This window comes from Pygocentrus nattereri, chromosome 27 (genome assembly GCF_015220715.1).
Source record: "Pygocentrus nattereri isolate fPygNat1 chromosome 27, fPygNat1.pri, whole genome shotgun sequence".
Lineage (NCBI taxonomy): Eukaryota > Metazoa > Chordata > Actinopteri > Characiformes > Serrasalmidae > Pygocentrus > Pygocentrus nattereri.
Genome location: NC_051237.1, coordinates 5,725,447 through 5,746,645, shown reverse-complemented (window position 1 = coordinate 5,746,645; position 21,199 = coordinate 5,725,447).

Sequence of the window (21,199 nt, the reverse complement as noted above, 5' to 3'; positions counted from 1 at the left end):
TATCTTCTCCTTGAACTTGATCGCATTACTGACAAATATTACCCAAGGTGATTATCTTAAAGCAATACATTTCAGGGCTTAGTTTTATTTGCGCTTTGGTGTTAGGTAATCCCATTTCTTTTCCTATTACATTTGAGCGATCGTCCAGTTTTTTACAGTCCCCTCATGTATTTGAAAGTTCTGACTTATCCAAGTTCAGTCGGCCCATGCCATGCGAGTGGAAGATGAAGCTGCTGTTGTTGTGGAATGCCCCTGGCCCATGTTACTTTTGATCTTGGACAAACCCTCTACCTTGACCCCGGTGGGAACAGCTTTCCTTTAGCAGGAAGGGAAATGTTGTCATTTCTCTGTGCCAAGCCAAGAACAACAGAGCCAACTGAAGACTTTTCCACATTGAATTTGGGTGTCTGCTTGGCCTCCTGAAGAAATGATTTAAGATAATTTTCAGCGTAGCTGTAGGTGTTGATGGATGACATTCGCTGAACTGAGGGACCCAGTGCCACAGCGACTGTTTTGATTTTGGCTGTGGTAGCCCACTGTGCCCCAACCCAGTATTGAATCCAATTGCTCAGCGCAAGAACAGATCTTTCTTATGTCTTTCATCAACATGGTGCAAATAATGAAACACTGGTGTTTCTAAAATAGACTCAACCCCTTTTGCTCCAGTGAAAGACATGTCTTGAGAATAAAAACAGCCTCGAATATGTCTGCATAGAGTTTCTCACAGTTTCTACAGACAGTCTGGACCAAGGCCAAGGCATTGTGCATCTGGGAGAAATTACAAAAATGGCTGTCTGTGAGAAATCAACAACTGCTGCATGTTTGTTCAAATAATTGAGCATAACCTGGATATCAAATCACATCACAGGTTCTCAAGCTCAATCACATTCCTGGGCCTTTTTTGAGTAAACACTACATGTCATGCCTTCAGACAAAAACAAATCTTTTGCTGTTTAAGAACCAGAGGCTCTGATGTGATAATAAAATGGTTTACCGAGCAATGTTTTTCAGCGTCATAAAATTCTCTTAGATTGCCCTACAAATGCCTCAGTAAGAGTTTGAATTCATTACGCTCTGGCAAGGATTATTATAGCAGCTCAAACAAATCCTACATCCAGCATCCAGTGCGGTTTAATACTGCGGTATCCAAGATTCAGGAATCGTCTAGAGCTCAGGAAATTGTTCCGAATCTTAAGATTATGGCCGGATGATATCGTATGACGAAATGCAGGAAACCACAACCCCTCCAATAAACTGGCAGGGGACCATGAGTGACAGCTGTTTTGTCCATTTAGAGGCTTATTTATTGGTACAACAGCGACTTTTACTACAGTAGATCTGGGCCAAGGATCGAAAGAAAAAGTGCAAAATGTGACTTCACACCTGGAGCACTAAAAAACGAAGTCACGCATATGACCTCTGGAACAAAGGAGAGATGAACGCATTGAATTTAAAATGAAAGTTAGAAAATAATTAAGTGATAAATTACAACATTATAAGATTTTTCACACTCATATGGCCATGTCAGCAAAACTGTCCAAGCACAGTAACAGTAACCCTATTAAGCAATGCAAAGTTATTACTTGCATAAAACATATGTTTATTATTTGAGATAAGCTGTTAATGAGAGCACATAAAAACAGTTATTTGAAGGGCAATTACAAATAAGGCATACTCTCAACCTGTGCCAGATTTTAAGTGTCTGCTTGCATTTTATATGTGTTTATTGTGTGTGTGTGTGTGTGTGTGTGTGTGTGTGTGTGTGTGTGTGTGTGTGTGTGTGTGTGTGTGTGTGTGTGTGTGTGTGTGGACTGGATTAAGAGATATTACAAATGGCTCAGCAAAATGAAGACAAATGAGTTAAAAACAACCTTCTCTAAAAATATCCATCATAGTATGGGCTGGGAGTAAACAGATGGAAACAATTATAAAGGGCTGAAAGTAAAGACAATCTCTGTTTTTGAAAAAAAAAAGCTCTTTTAATTTTTAACATTTCTGTGAGCCAGTAATGCAGTGCACCTACTCTATTCAGCTTTTTATCTTAAATCTCAGGTATTAAATCAATAGGGCCTGCACACAGACCAGCCTAGGGGGTAATGCACTACAGTGTAACATGTTGCCGTAATGTGATTACTTTATTCTGTAACAATAACTTTTTATAATCACATTACAGTTGTTGACTTATGTTAAGAATTATACTGCTTGTGTTACTCATATGCCTCTAACAAAACAATTCATTTTGAAACATAAATTTCTTCTATATAAATTATCAGTGCCAGCCCTGGTATGTAATATGCAAGCATGTGTTACCTGCGACAGCGTGACTTTAATTGTGAATGTGGTGAAATGTACAATCATGCTAACATGAAGCTGATAGATAAAGATCCCTGCGCTGAAGAAGACAGATTTCCAGACTGGAGTTTCATTCAAAAAGCTCCAAAAACATTATTAACCAAATTCATCATTTTATTAAAGCTTTATTAAATAGCTGGTTGTATTTTTTCTGAGGAAAGGTGATACATTTTTAATGTCTGTTTACTTTTCTTGCTTATTTACTTCTTACAACATATAGAAAGGACTAGAAGTTTTTCTCTCTACTTTTCAGTTGGTACAGTTTGGTGTGGGTTTTACAGAGTAACACAGAAGTAAAATAATGAGTAGGGAAAACTCTTCCAGAAAGCAATAAATAAAGTAATCCCATTACAATTTGACAGAAGTGACTAGTAATATGGAATGGGCACAGACAGACCCCAGAGGGGGCTTGAGGTCCTTTCGGACAGCATGTAAAATAACAGAATATTACATTGTCTGGAATCAGCTTTGGCTCAGCACTGCCATTCCTCAGTAACACAGTAGTAAGTGGGTTGATCTGGGGTCCAAAAGCTTCATCACTCTTGGGTGCCTCCTCTGATGAAGTACTGGCCACATTCAGAAATTTCACCTTGAATCAACTCTGACCTGCCACAGATGCACACATCACCATCCCACTGATAAAACACAGACAATGGCTTTTTATTTATTCAACAGCAAGAATGCAGATGCGGGGTCAGGGCACACCTTTTATTGACTATTGTTACAAGGTTCGGAACGCATTGTCATATTATTAATTGTTGTTATTTTATTTATAATAACTCTCATAATGTCAATTTAATTATAATAAAATACACACTAATATGAATTGTAAAGGTTTTATTTAATATGTTAAGTAGTTTAGAACATATTAAATGGTAAATAACAAAATAAAAAATGGAATTCCTTGCTTGCAGTCATTTTCGGCAGGTTTTCTGATCATTACTGTTCCTTAATCAGTATTCCTTCTGTATGCTAATTTTATTCTGACTTCTGACTTCTACTGCTCTATTCATTATTCTGGATTATTCTGGATCTAAAATGCCTCTAAAAATATTTTTACAGCTTCATAGTTTCTTACTAATTATTTAAAATATGAAGTTGTACAGACTGACTTGAACTGACAAGACCTAAACTTAGATCACTGTTTTTACTCTGAGATGCTTGGTAAATATGGGCCATTATCACTTTAATAAAACCACATTCAGGAATGTGTTACTACTTTGAGCAACAATCAAATTTAACATCAGCAGTTAGGGATGCTAATAACTGTCTAAACCAATAAAGGAAAGTGTTTCACTGTTGAATGCAAGGCATGGATTTGACTGCTGGTTGGAGAGTGTAGTAGAAAACAACACTGCTCTCCAAGACCAGGATTCAATTCAGTTACACTAAATTAATTTTCATTCACACTGCCCTTTTGTTCTCCTTGAGCTCTAACCCCCAAAATGTCTGACCATGGGCCCGACCACCAGACTTGGAATGCATGCAACAGCATTATGTAATCAGAACACAAAGAAAGGTGACAGTATTATGTTATGTTATTATAGTTAGAATATATAGTATAGAAAAAAAAGTTATCTGATTATAGAAAGATAAAAATAGGATGAAGATGAGCAGAATGACATTCGAAGCATTCTTACACAGCACTCTTGTGGTCATCACCACAACCCAAATCTTCACTTTTGTAAGTAGGCTTTGATTTTTGGCACCTTTATTGGTTTTGCAATGTAGTGTCCCTCTCCATGGATCACCCCCTTATCGTGGTGGAGGGGTTTGTGCGCTTGAATGGTCCTAGGAGCTATGTTGTCTGGAGCAAAAGCTCCTGGTAGGGTCTCCCATGGCAAACTGGTCCTAGGTGACAGGCCAGACAAAGTGTGATCCATAATCACCCCTATGAAAACAAGAAAACAGGACTTGTGTACCCTGCCTGGATCAGGGTTACCGGGGCCCCACCCTGGAGCCAGGCCTGGGGGAGGGGCTCGCCAGCAAGTGTCTGGTGGCTGGGCATTCACTCATGGTGCCCGGCCGGGCCCAGCCCAAAGGAGCTACATGAGTCCCCCTCCCATTGACCCACCACCGATGGGAGGGGCAGTAGTAGGGGTTCGGAGCATTGTGGACTGGGCAGTGTCCGAATGGGTCCTGACTGTTGTCTGTGCTTATGCACCGAACAGCAGTTCAGAGTACCCAGCCTTCCTAGAGTCCTTGGGAAGGGTGCTGGAAAGTGCTCCTCCTCTATTGTCCTACTGGGGGACTTCAACGCTCATGTGGGCAACGACAGTGAGACCTGGAGGGGTCTGATTGGGAGGAATGGCCTCTCTGATTTGAACCCGAGTGGTGTTCAGTTTTTGGACTTCTGTGCAAACCACAGTTTGTCCATAACAACTTTGTAGTCATGTCATTGGACTTGCGGCCATGTGTTTTGGACACTCGGGTAAAGAGAGGAGCTGAGCTGTCAACTGATCACCACCTGGTGGTGAGTTGGATCAGGTGGTAGGGGAAGATGCCGGTCAGACCAGGCAAACCCAAACGTATAGTGAGGGTTTGCTGGGAACGTCTGGCAGAAGAACCTGTCAGATTGATCTTCAACTCACACCTCCATCAGAACTTTGACCAGATATCAGGGGAGGTGAGGGACATTCACTCAGATTTGCCATGTTCCGCTCCTCCATTGTTGAAGCCGCTGAATGTAGCTGTGGTCGCAATGTAGTTGGTGCCTGTCAGGGCGGTAATCCTCGAACCCGGTGGTGGACACCCCAGGTGAGAGATGCCGTCAAGCTGAAGGAGTCCTACCGGACTGGTTGGCCTGTAGGACACCAGAGGCAGCAGGCAGGTATCGACAGGCCAAGCGATCTGCGGCTTCAGTCGTTGCCAAGGCAAAAACCCTGGTGTGGGAAGAGTTTGGTGAGGCCTTGGAAAGTAACTTTAAGCGGCTCCAAAAAGATTCTGGCAAACCATCAGGCGACTCAGAAGGGGAAAGCAGTGTGCCACTAGCACTGTATATAGTGGAGATGGTGTGCTGCTGTCTTCTACTGAAGACGTCATTGGGCGGTGGAAGGAATACTTTGAGGACCTTCTCAATCCCACCGACACATTCTCCAGTGAGGAGGCAGAGTCTGGGGACACGGCAATAGGCTTGTTCATTACTGAGGCCAAAGTCGCTAAGGTAGTTAAAAAGCTCCTTGGCGGCAGGGCTCCAGGGGTGGATGAGATCCGTCCCGAGTTCCTCAAGGCTCTGGATGTTGTGGGGCTGTCTTGGCTGACACGCCTTTTCAAAATTGCGTGGACATTGGGGGCGGTGCCACTGGATTGGCAGACTGGGGTGGTGGTGCCTCTTTTTAAAAAGGGGGACCAGAGGGTGTGTTCCAACTACAGGGGAATCACACTCCTCAGCCTCCCTGGTAAGGTCTATGCAGGGGTACTGGAGAAGAGAGTCCGTCTTATAGTCGAACCTCGGATTCAGGAGGAGCAGTGCGGGTTCTGCCCTGGTCGTGGAACACTGGACCAACTCTTACCCTCTCCAGGATTCTGGAGGATTCATGGGAGTTTGCCCAACCAGTCCACATGTGCTTTGTGGATTTGGAGAAGGCATTCGACTGTGTTCCCCGGGGTATTCTGTAGGAGGTGCTTCGGGAGTACAGGTTACATGGCTCTTTGCTACGAGCCATTCACGCCCTGTACAAACAAAGCAGGAGTTTGGTTCACATGGCCAGCAGTAAGTCAGACTCGTTTCCAGTGAGAGTTGGACCCTGTCAGGGCTGCCCTTTGTCACTGATTCTATTCATAATTTTTATGGACAGAATTTCTAGGCGCAGTCAGGGGATGGAGGGTGTCCCGTTTGGTGACCTCAAGGTCACATCGCTGCTGTTTGTATATGATGTGGTCCTATTGGGGACATCAGGCCGTAAACTTCAGCTTTCGCTGGATCAGTTTGCAGCCGAGTGTGAAGCGGCCGGGATGAGGATCAGCACCTCCAAATCCGAGGCCATGGTTCTCAGGCGGGAAAGGGTGGAGAGCCCTCTGCGGGCTCTTTACCAGTCTGTTGTGGTAAGGAAAGAGCTGAGCCATAAGGCAAGGCTCTCAATTTACTGGTCGATCTACGTTCCCACCCTCACCTATGGTCATGAGCTTTGGGTAATGACCGAAAGAACGAGATCGCGAATACAAGCGGCCGAAATGAGTTTCCTCCGCAGGGTGTCTGGACTCTCCCTTAGAGATAGGGTGAGAAGTTCGGTCATCCGGGAGGGACTCGGAGTAGAGCCGCTGCTTCTCCACGTCGAGAGGAGCCAGCTGAGGTGGTTTGGGCATCTGGTTAGGATGCCTCCTGGACGCCTTCCTTAGGAGACCCCGGGGAAGACCCAGGACACGCTGGCATGATTATATCGCCCAGCTGGCCTGGGAACTCCTCGGAATCCCCCCCAGCGAGGTAGTGGAAGTGGCTGGGGAAAGGGAGGTCTGGGCCTCATTGCTTAGGATGCTGCCCCTGCGACCTCCGGAGAAGCGGAAGATGATGGATGGATGGATGGATGGATGGATGGATGGATGGATGGATGTTAATGCCAAACTGACAATGGCATACATTTACCCTACCATGCTGGGTTTAACATTCATAGCAGCTGTGGCTTAAATACAGATATTTGAATCTTGTAGGAAACTTAAGCAGCATATTGTAACGAGGAGCGATGAGGCGGACGCATACGCTGAGATAAGCAAGATTTATTAAGGGCAAATCCACGGTCATAGTCGAGACAGTCCAGGTTCATATAGCCAACATGTAGAGATTGGGGGACAGACATGACAAAAAGGAACAGCGCCCCAAACAAGAGTCAAACACTTCAAACAACACAGAGATTCAAACAAAGACCGGCCAACACAAGGGGCAAACACAGGGCTTAAGTACACAGGGAAAACGAGGGACAGGTGCAAACAATTAGGGGCGGAGTTACAAAACCAGGGGCAGGACTACAGATACCAAAACAAATGCACATGGACTAAACCAAAACACTAACAGGACTGGGAGGGGCCAATCGTGACACATATTCTTCAATTTGTGTGTTACAGCCCTATAATTCAACATGAATATTGAAATGCAAAGCCTATTTTTATTTGAGGAGCCTGTTTCCTCTCTTTCAGTGATGCACACAAAACCTGTTTCAGTCATTTGGGATTTCCATACTACCAGTTGTTCTATGCGATGATAACATGCACAACTTACACTGTATGAACTTGTTATCCATATTTCGCCCCACTTAGGCCATTTCATTAAAAGTGAGATCAATGATCTTTTGTGTATGACACAATATAATTTCTACATCACATACTTAGTAAAGAAAAATAACAGGATAATTTGTTTTATTTTCATTAGGGTCAGAACTTCATTCCAAAGCCTTATTTAAACACCTGATTTACTCCACCAAAATATTTTGTGATTTTTTTAAATGGACATATAAAGTGCAGACAATGTCACCTTTATTATCCTGTTTTGTAAATAGTATAGTTTTCTTGCTTGTCTTGTGTTGTTGGAATTATTTTTCTCTTGTCTTTATTCAGTTATATAACTTTAAAAAGATAAATAATCCTAAGATAAAAGAAAGTAATCTAGTTATATTACTTTAAAAAGCAATCCTTTACAGATAACATTTTTAATGCAGACCACAACACAAAAATGACTTTGGGAACCATTAGAACATGTCCTTTGTTGCTTGTTGTTGAATTTCAAAATCAGCATTTGGTGAATTCTTGTTAAACAGTGCTGTTCACTGCAGTCAAACAGAATGGTGCCAGAAATTCAAGCTTGATAGAAAACACAAACATCTGTTCTACAAACGCTGTCATTTTCCTCACAGTATCACAGTCCAAGAGCTGTAGTCTGGATGTGAGAGCACATTAGTCTAAACTATCTGGCACCACTTGAGTGCTTAATGTTTGAGGATCAAGAGGACAACTTATCATAATCTTTGCTTATTAATCTTATGAGACATAAATCATAGAACTTGAAGCAGAGCATGTTCATCAATCTCTGCAGAGGAGGAAGAAAGACAAAAGTACGAATGTTCTGCAGGTTTTTTCCCCCTAACACTGTGCAGATTTTGGTTGTTATCACTCTTGTCCAACTGATTGTCATGTACAAGTAAGTAAGCTTGTGGCCAAGTAAGCTTGTGGCCAAAACTTTCTGTTGCCTTTTCCCCCAGATTTTTCTATGGTCTGATTGAGATGCAGAGCATGAGTAGTCATTGTTTTTTTGGATTGCCCAATTAACTGTCTGATCCAATCCTATCCTATTTCCCAGCCCACCTGTGTACACATACTATGGCATTCCTGTCATTCCAAGGCACTCCCAAACACTCCCTATCACTAGTGTAAGACCACCAGTGTAGCTTAGAGAATTAAAGAGCATTATACAAATCTACTGACACTGATTTCATTCTGGAAGTGTAACTCACCCCCAAGTACAAAGAGAGGTTTCCTACATGTTCTTCATAGAAATAGTTGTTTATTATATAATCATCACATTTTCATTTATATGCTCTCCCAAAATGTTGTTCAAGGCCAGAACCTAATTAGCTGCATGATGTAGCTGCAGAAATATTAACTAAGGCTATGACGAGCTGTTCTTTGCTGTGTTTCCTCACATTGTTCCAAGGTAGGGGAACACTATACATCTTCACTTATTCTGAACCCTGCTCATTTAACCCTCAGGTCGATTCCAAGTCAAACAGCTGCGGCTACTGTGAGAGCTACAGAAAATATAAGTTACCATGCAATGAGAAATAACAAGTCCAACTCCTCAGTCTCTGCAGGCGAGGAAATTCATGTGGAAAGGGGAGATCTGTTTTAAGTTGTGCATGGATGGTCTCAGATCCAAAAACACCCACACTCCCAATAGGCAATAACACCCACATTCGCGCTGGACTGGTGTGGCCATAAGGCTCATGCTTGTGAATTTGCCAATTCGGAGATCAACTGGGCGATGACATTGGTTCTCTGTTCAGTGATTATGAAGTTTGTTCAGAGTTTTCCATGGACTCATTCAAGATGTACTCTCAGCTCAGTAAAGAGCATATTACCAAAATTCTGACAATATTGTGTCCTTAGATATGCCTCAGAATTGGCATTCAGTTTCTGGGATGAATGCCAAGCTTCTCACCTGCAGGAGACAGTAGTGGGGTGAGGGAGCCTCCCAAACTGTTGATGCCTGATAGGAGTTTAAAGATGTAATGATGGTCTGAAGGTAGCAATCCAATTGCATTTTCCTCTTTGGAATGATAGACTTTATTCTAACAGATTATAATAATTTTTTGGACAGTTAACTTAATTTAACTTTGGACATTTGGCAAATTTAACTTAAATTAGTTTTTTAAAAAGTCACATTTTTGTTTCTTAAATAAGGACTTTGAAAAATGTTGGCTATAACCATGAACACAAATATGAAAAAGAAACTTAAGAAGGATGAGGACATATCTGAGCAGGGTAGCAATGTGAAATACTGACCTTAAAAAGGATCTATTAGGCTTTTCTGTTTCCCTCTCTTTTAGAGTGTTATATAGTGTTTTTTTTGGCTTATAAATGGTCTGCAAAGTTACAAAGGCCAAAGTACATACCAGGAGGAGTATCTCCCAGAGATACCACTTTCTTAGCTCCCTGAAATGCCTTGCTGGAATTCCAGCCCTCTTCCTATTACAAGATGGTGCAATTTCATAACACCATCCTCATTTCTCATAAAGTGAGCTATTTTTTTATTTTTATAGTATATAGTATATATTTGAAAGCAGCTTATTTGATAAACCTATATCCTTTTGGATCTATATTTAGGCATGGGTCAGATATGCTGAGAATGATCCATAGGTAAACACATTGTCTCATCACTTACATAAGCATATGTTCTCCTAATTTGTTCTCCTATAGTACAAAGAGCATGTTTTAACAAATCTGGACTCAATGTGATGCCATTTGGAGACATTGTGCTATTGAGCTATTTTTTATGTTGGACAGATACTGTAGAGAAGGCCTGAGAAAGAGTCTGCACAGCATGTTGCCCGGTTTACATAAGCTCCCATCCATGTGGCCTTTCTGAAATTATAGGCCAACAGAAATACAATGTTGACGTCTATTAGTTTCTTGGGGGCTCCAGGTTGGAACATACAATGGAGACCTATTTGGCAGCAACCACTAATTTTTCCTTCTCTAAAATGGAAAGACATACAAATAAGGCAGGCATCTAACACCAAGGTCAATGATAATAAGTTCTCTTCAAAAAGCAATGTATTTTCTTGGTCTAGTATAGTTAACCTTAGCTGAACCTGGCTTAATTTAATTTAAGGAATATAACTGAGCAGCCTCAGCAGCAGTTAAACTACTCTAATCTCTAAAATAAGTACCACTTAGGGGCTCTTCAGTATGGAGTGGGTCTGCCTGGCATCAAAGACTTTTCACATCATAAAACAAGCATTTTTATATAATCTTGCAAATAGACAGCAATATTAAAACTTATGTTTCTCTGACCTCACACTTCTCTTTGTTTCAGTTGCCCTCTGGATTTCTTGTGCATCCAGAAAGAAAAGTCTAGCGACAAGTTCTCTCCAGCTACTTCCCTTCATCATTGAACCACGATATGAGAAGTCCTCTAGCTGAAAATGCCTACAAACATTTTAGATGAATGACTAAAGGAAACCATGATTTATGGAGCCATCCAGATGTTTTAAGGCCAACAGATGTTCAGCTGTGAGCTTTCACAGTGCAGGTCATCCTACCTGTGCCATTGAACAGAAACATCGTAAAAAGCTCAGATGTTAATGATATCACAGTAGGAGGCTGTTCTGGAAGAATGCACTATAGCCCTTTGTTAGTAAGTTCTTGTGTCTGCCTACGATTTAAATGTCTGAAAATCAGATCATTAGCACACCTGGACAATGCTGAGTTTTTTCATATTCTAGTTTTTAAAAATTTTTATTTTACTTCTTTGTCAAGTTGCGTGTTTCATCTGGACCATTTCTTACCCGTTGTTTAGCATTCTATACCAAATGCATTCTCTAATATTACAAATTGCTACAAATATACAGTATCTAATGCAAAATTAACATTCACAATGAGGTTTGAATCTCTGAACGTTAAGCTAATGAATACAAATGTAAACTTTCCTATTGATAAAAAATAGTATAGAAATCTACAGAAAACATGTTTACCCTACTAACTTGACATTCTTAAACTTTGTAAAAAAATAAACATATTTTAAAGTACTTCATGCCATCATAACTGGCTGGTTATTAATTTCTTCCTTTTAGTGTCTTTTCTTTTTCCTGGCACCCAGGTGTTGGATGGCAGAATGAACGTCCTCGCTAGTAGGAGTCCCTCTCTGTCTTCAAACATCAACTGAAGATCCATCTTTTTGTCAAGCATTGAAATGCTAGCACCGATTACTGAACCACTTACTGAAATGTCTTGTTGAAATATCTTGTTGAAAAGTCATGTATACTCTCTTTCTAGTTTCAGCACCACTTCTTGCAATGCCAGAGTGGGTAATTGGAATAGTCGTGAGTATTCCCAGCAGTATTTTGGGCCAGTTATTGTGAGTTACGGTAGAAATTTAAGATCAAGAATGCTCAGACAAACTGTAAACGTTACATCTAAGTGTATACGTATAGTAATTTAGGCAGTAATTTAAACAAGCAGCCCCCATCTTAATTGAAATAGCCCTGGTTTGCTCATTTTAACTGAGTCTTGCACAATGAATAGAGATTAGGTACAGAAGCAGAAGTTATCTCCCATTCCACCTTAAATTATGTTACAGCACTAGCATGTATCTGCTGTACTATTTAAGGTGGAAAAGAAATCAAATGAGAAGCTAACATCAGCCCAGAATATCAAAATTGGTGCACATTTGGGACTGACAAAATAGACAGCACTGCAGAGTTGATTATTTATTTATTTATTTATTTATTTTAACCTTTCCTTTAGTGTATTATATATTTTTGGGCAGTTAAATGGTCTGCAAAGTTGCAAAGCCCAAAGTACAGGCCGGAGATAGTATCTCCCATAGAAATCACTTTTTTCAGCTCCCTGAAATGCCTTACTGGAATTCCAGCCCTTTACCTGCTACGAGATGGTGCAATGTAACACAATCCTTGTTGCCTGCCTATCAGCAAGCTTGGCACACCTTCAAGCAATGCACAGTGACTACTGGAGGCCGAGAAGACTTTGTTCTGTTGTTTTTCAGTTTGTTCAGGTTTGACTGTGGCTCATACTGATATGGCTGAACTGATGTCATTGTAAGAATAGCCACAGCGGTGCTTACAGCTGCTCTGGAGAGAAGGTTCAGACTGCAAGACAGGGGCGGTACATGCAGCAAGATACAGCTACGGCTTTTAATCACTCACAATTAAATCAGAATTGACAAATGAGTAGAAAGTGGGTAATCTGACCAAACAGAGCATGCTGGACTCATCAGGAGGGGAGCTCAAGGGCACAGGGGCTGTAATAGAGCATTTCAAACAGAGGGTGAACACATGTACAGTATGAGAAAAATGATGTGCCTTTGGAACACTAGAACATGTGAACATTGAAGTGTAATCTAGTAGACCACAAAGATAAAATTATGAACATAAAAAATGAGCATAATAGATTCTCTCTAACTTAGTTAGCCATAGCATTGGTTTGTAAGATATTGACTGTCATGATTGTGTCATATTTAAGATACAAAGGCAATGCTGTGTATGTGCATGATTGGGTTAAGTTTGTCTGCATTATGTAATTCTCAGCCAGAAGTCCCTGATTTGGACTGTCCACTGAGTGGACAACGAGGCACTTTTGTAAGTGTCTGCTAAATGTGGAAAATGTAATTGGATTCCTTCCCACTTAAAATTTAAAGAGTTGTTTTCCCATTTTCTGTACTTTAAAATAACTTACTTTCTTTGTGGAACTTACTTCTTTGTGTATTACTCTGTAATGTTATTAGTTTTGCAATTTTACTTTGTTTCTTTGTTAGATTCATTCTGTTCGGCAGTATTGCAACTGCAAACCCAAGAGGAATTCCCACCAGGCCTTATTTGTCGTATCGATTCCATGCTTCTGCATAATTTTCCAACTATTTTTGCCCATCATCAGTACAACGTGTCACACAATGGCCTTGGCCTCCTGCTTTTTTCCAACCACTGTGTTCTGACTGTAAATCAACTGCCAGCTGTTAAGCTTGCAGGGACCTTTTTAGATTAGCCAAGAGGAGAGAGATTGTTGTATCAAGGCTTTATTGTATTCAGTTTGATCAATACTAGAGTACTGTGCAAAAGTTTCCCTTTCTTTCTTTAATTTTTGGCCAAAATACCCATCAATTACAAGTTATATGTTTTAGATTGGGTAGAAGATAGTCCGCTTGCATAAGGAAGAGGAAACCAAAAGGAAAATAAGTAAAAGACATTTCAGAGCTGAGTGAATAATATAAATATATATATTAAAACTATGAAAGAGCCATACACATCAAAACTGTCAGCATCAGTTAAACAGCTCTTAAAGCATTCATCTTTTAGAGAAAGGAGAAAATTAAGCTCTACTCTTGCTTCAGTTCTGAAAAAATCCGGTGTTTTTGTCCATCCTTCCACTGTGAGAAGACAGCTCAACACAATGAGCCTGAAAGAAAAAAGAAAAGTGTGCTTTAATCGTGTAATGCAAAAAATGCAATCAACTTCTAAGACTGAACTCTTGAAGTGTGGAAAAATGTCTCTCCAGATTTCATTGAAAAACTGAAAGCAAGTATCCCGAAGAGAATGGGCTTTGTAATAAAGGCAAAGGGTGGACACATGACATGTTGAATAAATTGATAATACATTTGCTTGTTGAGGCTTCTGTTATCCTGTTAAATACATGTTTTCTGCTCGTTTACCTCATGCCAAAACATTTATATCTTAATGCCTGTTTTACTGGAAATTAATAAAAAAATGAAGCTTGGTCTATGACATTTGCACAGTACTCTACATACTTACATTAGAATAGTGTGTAATTTATGGAATAATTTAATATACTGTACTATAATGTACATACATAGTATGATTTATTCTCACTCCATATGCTGTGTTGTATTATATAATACAATATAATATATTAGGCATTGTATTGCATAATATAATATAATATATTAGCCATATGTACCGGTGAGCTTCACTCCTCGGCAGTTTAAGTCAAACCTATATAAATAAAATTTTCGCACTAATTGTGCACTAATTTCTGCTCTCATCTCTCCAACCCAGTCCCTCAGTGCTCAGTTTCTCATCACAGGAAAGCTGTTAATCAGACATTATTTGTGTGGTGGTGTATTGACAGCAGTGACACCACTATGGTGCTGATACCAGTGCATCAGGTATAGCTGTAACGCTGGGGTTTTTGCCTATTTGAGTGTCAATATTTCTGTATATAGAACCTCAGTATGACTAGCACAAACTGTGTAGGGAAAAAAATGATAAGCTACAGTCTCCAAAACAACATAGATGTGTCTAGTCAACACATAGTTCCATAATGAAGCATGGATAAAGAACTGTGGCATAATAAATTGTTATATTTCAGTGATAAACTCTAACATATTGATTGAAGAAACTTTCCTTAGGGGGTTTAGCTGAGGATTTTTTCGTGCACGAAGGAGAACAGTTTAACAGCATGCAAGACTGAAGAACTGAAGAATTGAAGAGCAGGTGCAGTTACAGATGTTCAGAAATTAACAGGGGGATGGAGTCGAAAGCATTAAGTTCAGCTGAACTATAAGCAAAGACTATGGTGGATATAACCTGAGAGACTGACTCTTTTTCAAGCTTGCTGCTGGCCCTTTAAGCTGCAGAATGTGGTGGTGGAGCCCCCTGGTATGCATCTCTCAGGGCCCAAACTGTAACACGTATGAAGAGAGATGACCAGAGAGGCTGTATTCAAGTGAAACAGTATATAATTTGATTTATTCTAAACTCAACTGTACTATTTCACTGGATGCAAAAGTATAATTTGAGTTACTTTTACCAGGAGCTTCTGTAATGTTAATCACAAGGTGCTGACATGTCAGTTCATATAGGATAAAGTTTCTGTGAAAGTATATTATGCAACAGGTGCTAAACTCCATAACAACACACTGCTCAGCCATTCCTCTTAGCTCTTAGTTCAACAAATTAGGTAGGAAGGTAATTAATTCTGAAATTATTACCAATAAACTTATAAAAAACTACTGACGTTGAAGATTCATGCTGGTTTGAAGTCACAGATCTTAATCTACGGTACCTCCCCAACTAAAACATTTTGAACAGAGCTCAAGATGCGAACAAGTCCATAACAAAAGTATCAGTAATTTATGAATCAAAGACACTAACATTTACAAACAAGCAAACACTTCTTAGTGTGCGGTCTTGGTAAAATTCACACAGTCAGACGTGATGGCCTGAACTCCTCTACTCAGAAACACAGGGCACTTTGTCTTCACAAGTGGTGTAATAAAGGAAACTGGAGAGTGGTTTGGCCCCATAAGTCTTAGGTCATGCTGAACCTCATACAGCGCACTCATTCACTCATGTAATAATCCTGTAACACGTCTTCCTGTGGAAGAGGACGAGTGACCCTTAGCCTTGCGACCCGAGGTTCGTTGAAACAAATCATGTTCACAGCCATAGAGAAAAGCTCCATCCCTGCTTTACCAAGAACATGTGGGAATGATAGTGGTCCTCACACCTGTGTGTCTTTGTTTAGTATTGATCTTCTTCCATATAAAAATAAGCAGCCCAGTAGATGTGCCTCATCCACCTTAATCACCTTAAATGCACAAGACTCGCAGTCCGCTTGCATTATTAGACTCAGGAGAAAGCCACATGTGCTAATGGCAGCTCCCCGCACATGTTTTGACTGGTCTTTCATCACCCCTGCTTCCTCCACACACACTGCTGCCGAGGTCTGGCATGTGTTAAACTGTCCGGAACAGAATAGGGGGAAAGTGGGAGATGGAGAGTGAAACAGGGCCAGATAGAGTGGGAGGCAAATGAAGAAAAGAGAAAATAGAGTTACTGGTACCATTTGAATGAAGTATAAAGCATAAATGGAGTAGGATGAAAGTCACGTCCCTTATCCTTTCTCCTGATAATCACCAGTTCATGAAGTTTGATGGAATTTCAGAGAGCTTTTCACTTTTTATGTTCTGTGCGGCAGTCAGTTCAGTCAATAACATGACCAAACATGATGGATGTCATAATATTTTAATGTTAAGTATTGGCCAATCCTGATGCAACCTGATCCTTGGATTTTCATGGATAACACTGACACATGATTTAGGTAGGATATGCTAGGCTGTCCATCAATGTTAAAATTAAATTTCTTCATTATTACCATGTGCATAATACGACATTATATATATATATATATATATATATATATATATGTTTTGCTTTTTGGCATTTTATAATGACCATTATCAATATTGACTTATGGTATAATTTGATTGACCTTCCTAACATCATATGTTAGTAAAATGTTTGTACATATATTTGCTTATCTTAAAATATGTGAGCAACATATGTGCAATGCAACTAATGCTTTAAAATATATCTGTTAAATATATTCAACTGTGCTATTTTCAAATATTTAGGGGTGCAATTATACAAAGATTTTGTAATATGATACATATTTATGTTTTAGTATCATGATTTCATACACATTCGATACAGAATGAGAAAAGAATGCTAATATAATGCCTGCATCTTTTTTTATTTTTTGTTAATATCACATTTTTTTATTGATTGATCATTTCTTTTATTTGTCATATGAGATGCCAGTGGTAATTACATCTGGTGCATCAAGGTATAATTCCACTCTGATGTAGCACAATACATATAAACATGCAATATAATGATATAAAGTAAATGATATACAATACAATATGCAATACACAAATTTGGTATAAGACAGTCATGGGAAACTACACAGTAATTTCATCTGTGCATTCTTATGAAGGCTGGAAACATTACGGACAGACCATAATGATACACACTACTCAGAGGAGTTTTTATTCAAAAAGACAGCAGTGCTTGTTAAAGGGATAACTCTTAGTAAAGTAAAATGAACAAGGGGCAAGTTATATTGCATGTTGTACAAAATGCATTTGGTATATGTATTATGATAACTTGAAAAAATAAAAGTAAACAAAAACTGTGGACTATAAGGCTACATCTCAAAATTAAACACACTTTCCAAGTTTATTAACAGTCAGATCTTGTGTTTCTGTATAAAATGTAGGTCTTGCCTTCTGCCTAATATTAGTGATAGGGGGGTTTCTAGACTGGAAAATAGAGGTGGACTCCACAGCTGACTAGCTATTAGAAGCAATAAGCATCACAGTTACTTGTTTGGCCTGTTCAGAATTGGCACTTTCTGGCTGTTTGATTCCTCTGTGGAGTAGCAGCTGCTCAGACTTGCATTTTCTCCTCGCACCGTTAACCAACACATTTCAGTGAGTCCTCACAGAAGAGTTAGTTTAGATGAGGGATCAGCAGGGGATGTCTGATCCTTGCATAATACCAGCAAAATGTCACCATTCGGTCTACCTGGCTGTCATTATTGTACTTAAGTACAGTCATTTATATTTGAGAACTGACAAAATATGAGTGTTGGCCTGTACACAGCAAACCAAGGCAATAGTTTAGAAAGCTAAGTTAAGCTAAGTTAACTTGTTAGCTAACTGATCCATAATATTTTTTTCTTAAAAGTCACCAAAATAATGCTTGGTTTACTTTACAGCCAGCAAAAATCTGCCGCTTTGTTAGTAAGCTGTAAATATGGTCTTCCACACATACTGTAAAACATGATCCTTCAGTTCAACCTATAACTCCTTCATGTAGTAACAAGTAAATGAATAAATGTTTTTTTGAATGAATCTTTGTTTCTAGTTCAATTGCTTGTTAACACATGAAGTTAACACATGATGAACACATCAGTTGGACTGATGAACCTTTTTTTTCTGGTGTTGTTTAATCCAAAAATTTTCAGAGTCAGGAATTACATAAAAACCATAGCAGATGTGTATTTCAGGCATTTTACGTTCCTCAGTAACATATTTCCACCATTTCTTAGCCTAATTCTGACAAATTTACTTTTATAACAGGTTTTACTGCAGGATGAAGAGTTTTTCTTCACTTGATGGAGGAAGTAATGCTTGAAACAATGGTGAATGACTGAGAACTGTCAATTATAACTTTGCAAACAGTCAAATGACCATGTTTTTCCCAGAAATATACAGGTGTGTTATTTCATAGGGACAGTTGTGAAGTTAAACAAGTTTTAAAGAATGTTGGGCAAAATTACATTGAAAATGACGTTGAATTCAATTCATTTAAGTGAAAGTTTTTATATGTTTCCAGTTTCAGTTTAAACTAAGGTGGACTATATAGCTAAGACTGTATAGCTAATCCATACTACTTGGAAACAAACACATTCTCCACTATGCTTGAAAACTACACCAAATCTATAACTCTCAGATGCATAAAATATAATGAAATCATTTGAAATGAGTAATGCTGTCTTTTGTACATAAATTGTGTGCTAAAATGATTATTTACCATGGGATTTTTGGCAAAAGTCTGTGATGTTTATCTAATCCTAGTTGCCAGAACACTTGCTCCACAGTCTGGAGAGCATGGGTAGGTCAATTTGATCATGCTTCATGTAGAAGCAAGCTTAACTCTCCTCGTTAAGACAGGCGGTCAGAAATGATCCCTTTTTTGTGAGAGAAGAAGAATTAGAGCTGGAAGACGAAACAGTGAAAGAAAAGCAGTGAGAGTGTAAGCCTTCCCGTGCAGTTGGATGTTATTGTTTGAAGAACAAACCTGGTGTGGCTGCACTGGGGCGAGCCCCTGGCGGAGCGCAGCTTCATAAATCTGGCCTGTGACTGGAAGTTCCTGGCTGTGCAGGTTGGAGGGCGGACAAAAGCAGCCGAGCGATCAGGATGTGGAGAGACTGCACTGCAGCCGGACCCAAGGGGCCGTGAAATAACATCAACAGCGGCCCAGGCTCCACACTCTGCAAAGAGTCAGAGAGGTCGTCTGACGTGTGGGCATGTTTGTGTGAAAATGTAAATGGCATAGTTATGGTTTAGATTGTAGAGAGAATAACGGCAAATTTAATTTGATTGCAAAAAATATACTTGATGAATATAAATTTGTAATTATTCCCATTATGGCAATGTTCTTAATAGTTTAATGTAATTTTGTCACTATAATGTAATTGAAACAAGCAAATAAACAAAATTTTTAAGAACTCTAAAGATCAATGCTCAAAGAAGGAAAATAAGTTTTAAAAGTTTCACTTTAACTTAAATAAAGAAAGTTGTTCTAAACTTCAATAAATCCTTACCGCAAGGGATGGATGGAATTACTGTTCATATCAGTGGTATAGCCAGATTTTTATGGTTATAGGACGGGAGGGCCTGACCTGCAGCCATGCAAATGCTGCCATCGGTGAAACTGTTTTTAAGGAACATAAAAAATTGGTCATGTGATCACTTTTATTGGTTTAAAGTGGAAAAAGGCACAATGATGCAAGAATTCAGCACCTTTGGCTTCATCCTGAACGGCATGATGAATTATGTTTTGTGACATTGTCATTGGCTTTTTTCTTTTGGGCAGGCCGGAATTCCCAGACCGCCCCACAGCTAAACCCCTGATTTATATTGACTTTTATGTATTATAGTGGTATTATAATAGGAGTCAGGTGGACCAAGATTCAGTGAAAATTAGATCCAGCATACAAAACAGAGACAGAATATATTATAAAGGATTGCAGACCTTTAGCAAAACTTTGTATTCTTTTCATAGATTGTTACTTAACCCACTTTAAGCTAGTTTAGTTATTCATAGCTTTCTCTCTAGGAGAATGTTTTTAACATGTGAAAACATCCTCTGACAGTCATTTACAAAAGTTTAACTCCTTTACATTCCAGGCTTATTACACACTAAGGCTTATTATTCCTTAAAAAACAGAGACTTCAATGAAAACTTGGAGAGCTTTTCTTGGGTTATAGAAGTGTGCAATAAAACTTTGGGCCCCCTGCCAGGCCCATGGCTTGGTAAGAGGTTAAACAACCCTTTAATGCTGACATATGGATTAAGATTAAGATTAAGTGACCCTTATTAGTCCCACAATGAGGAAATTTCACCTCTGCATTTAACCCATCTGGGCAGTGAAACACCACATACACACTAGGGGGCAGTGAGCACACTTGCCCGGAGCGGTGGGCAGCCCAATCCGCAGCGCCCAGGGAGCAGTTGGGGGTTAGGTGTCTTGCTCAAGGACACCTCAGTCATCTGCTGTCGGCTCTGGGGATCAAACCGGTGACCTTCCGGTCACGAGGCTGGATCCCTAACCTCCAGCCCACGACTGCCCCTATCTTCTATGGACAAGATAAAGATACACTATCAGCAAGATCTAAGGTTTATTAGTAAAGATGGATGTCAGCTCACTATTTGGCAAGCAACAAGTCACTGTTGCCCTCTGTATTTCTGTGTTATAACTGCTTATTAATGATTTTGAAGATGGTTATGACCTATTTAATAACTATTACTAAACACATTTAAAACCACTTATAAACCGCTTAGCTTTGTTTGTGTGCACCTGTATATGATGGGTTACATAGATAAGTAATTGCTTTAAGTGCACTACGTCCTGGTTGTTTTCATGTCTGCTTTGGCAATAAAACTGAATCAGATCTGTGACTGGCAGTGCTCTCTGCCCTCGTGTGCTGTTGTAGTTAGGTACGTGAAACCACGGAATGATCTGAAACTCACCAAGTAATCATACACAGTAAGAACATGATTGTGTTTATTGTAGTAAACTAAACAAAATGATGGTG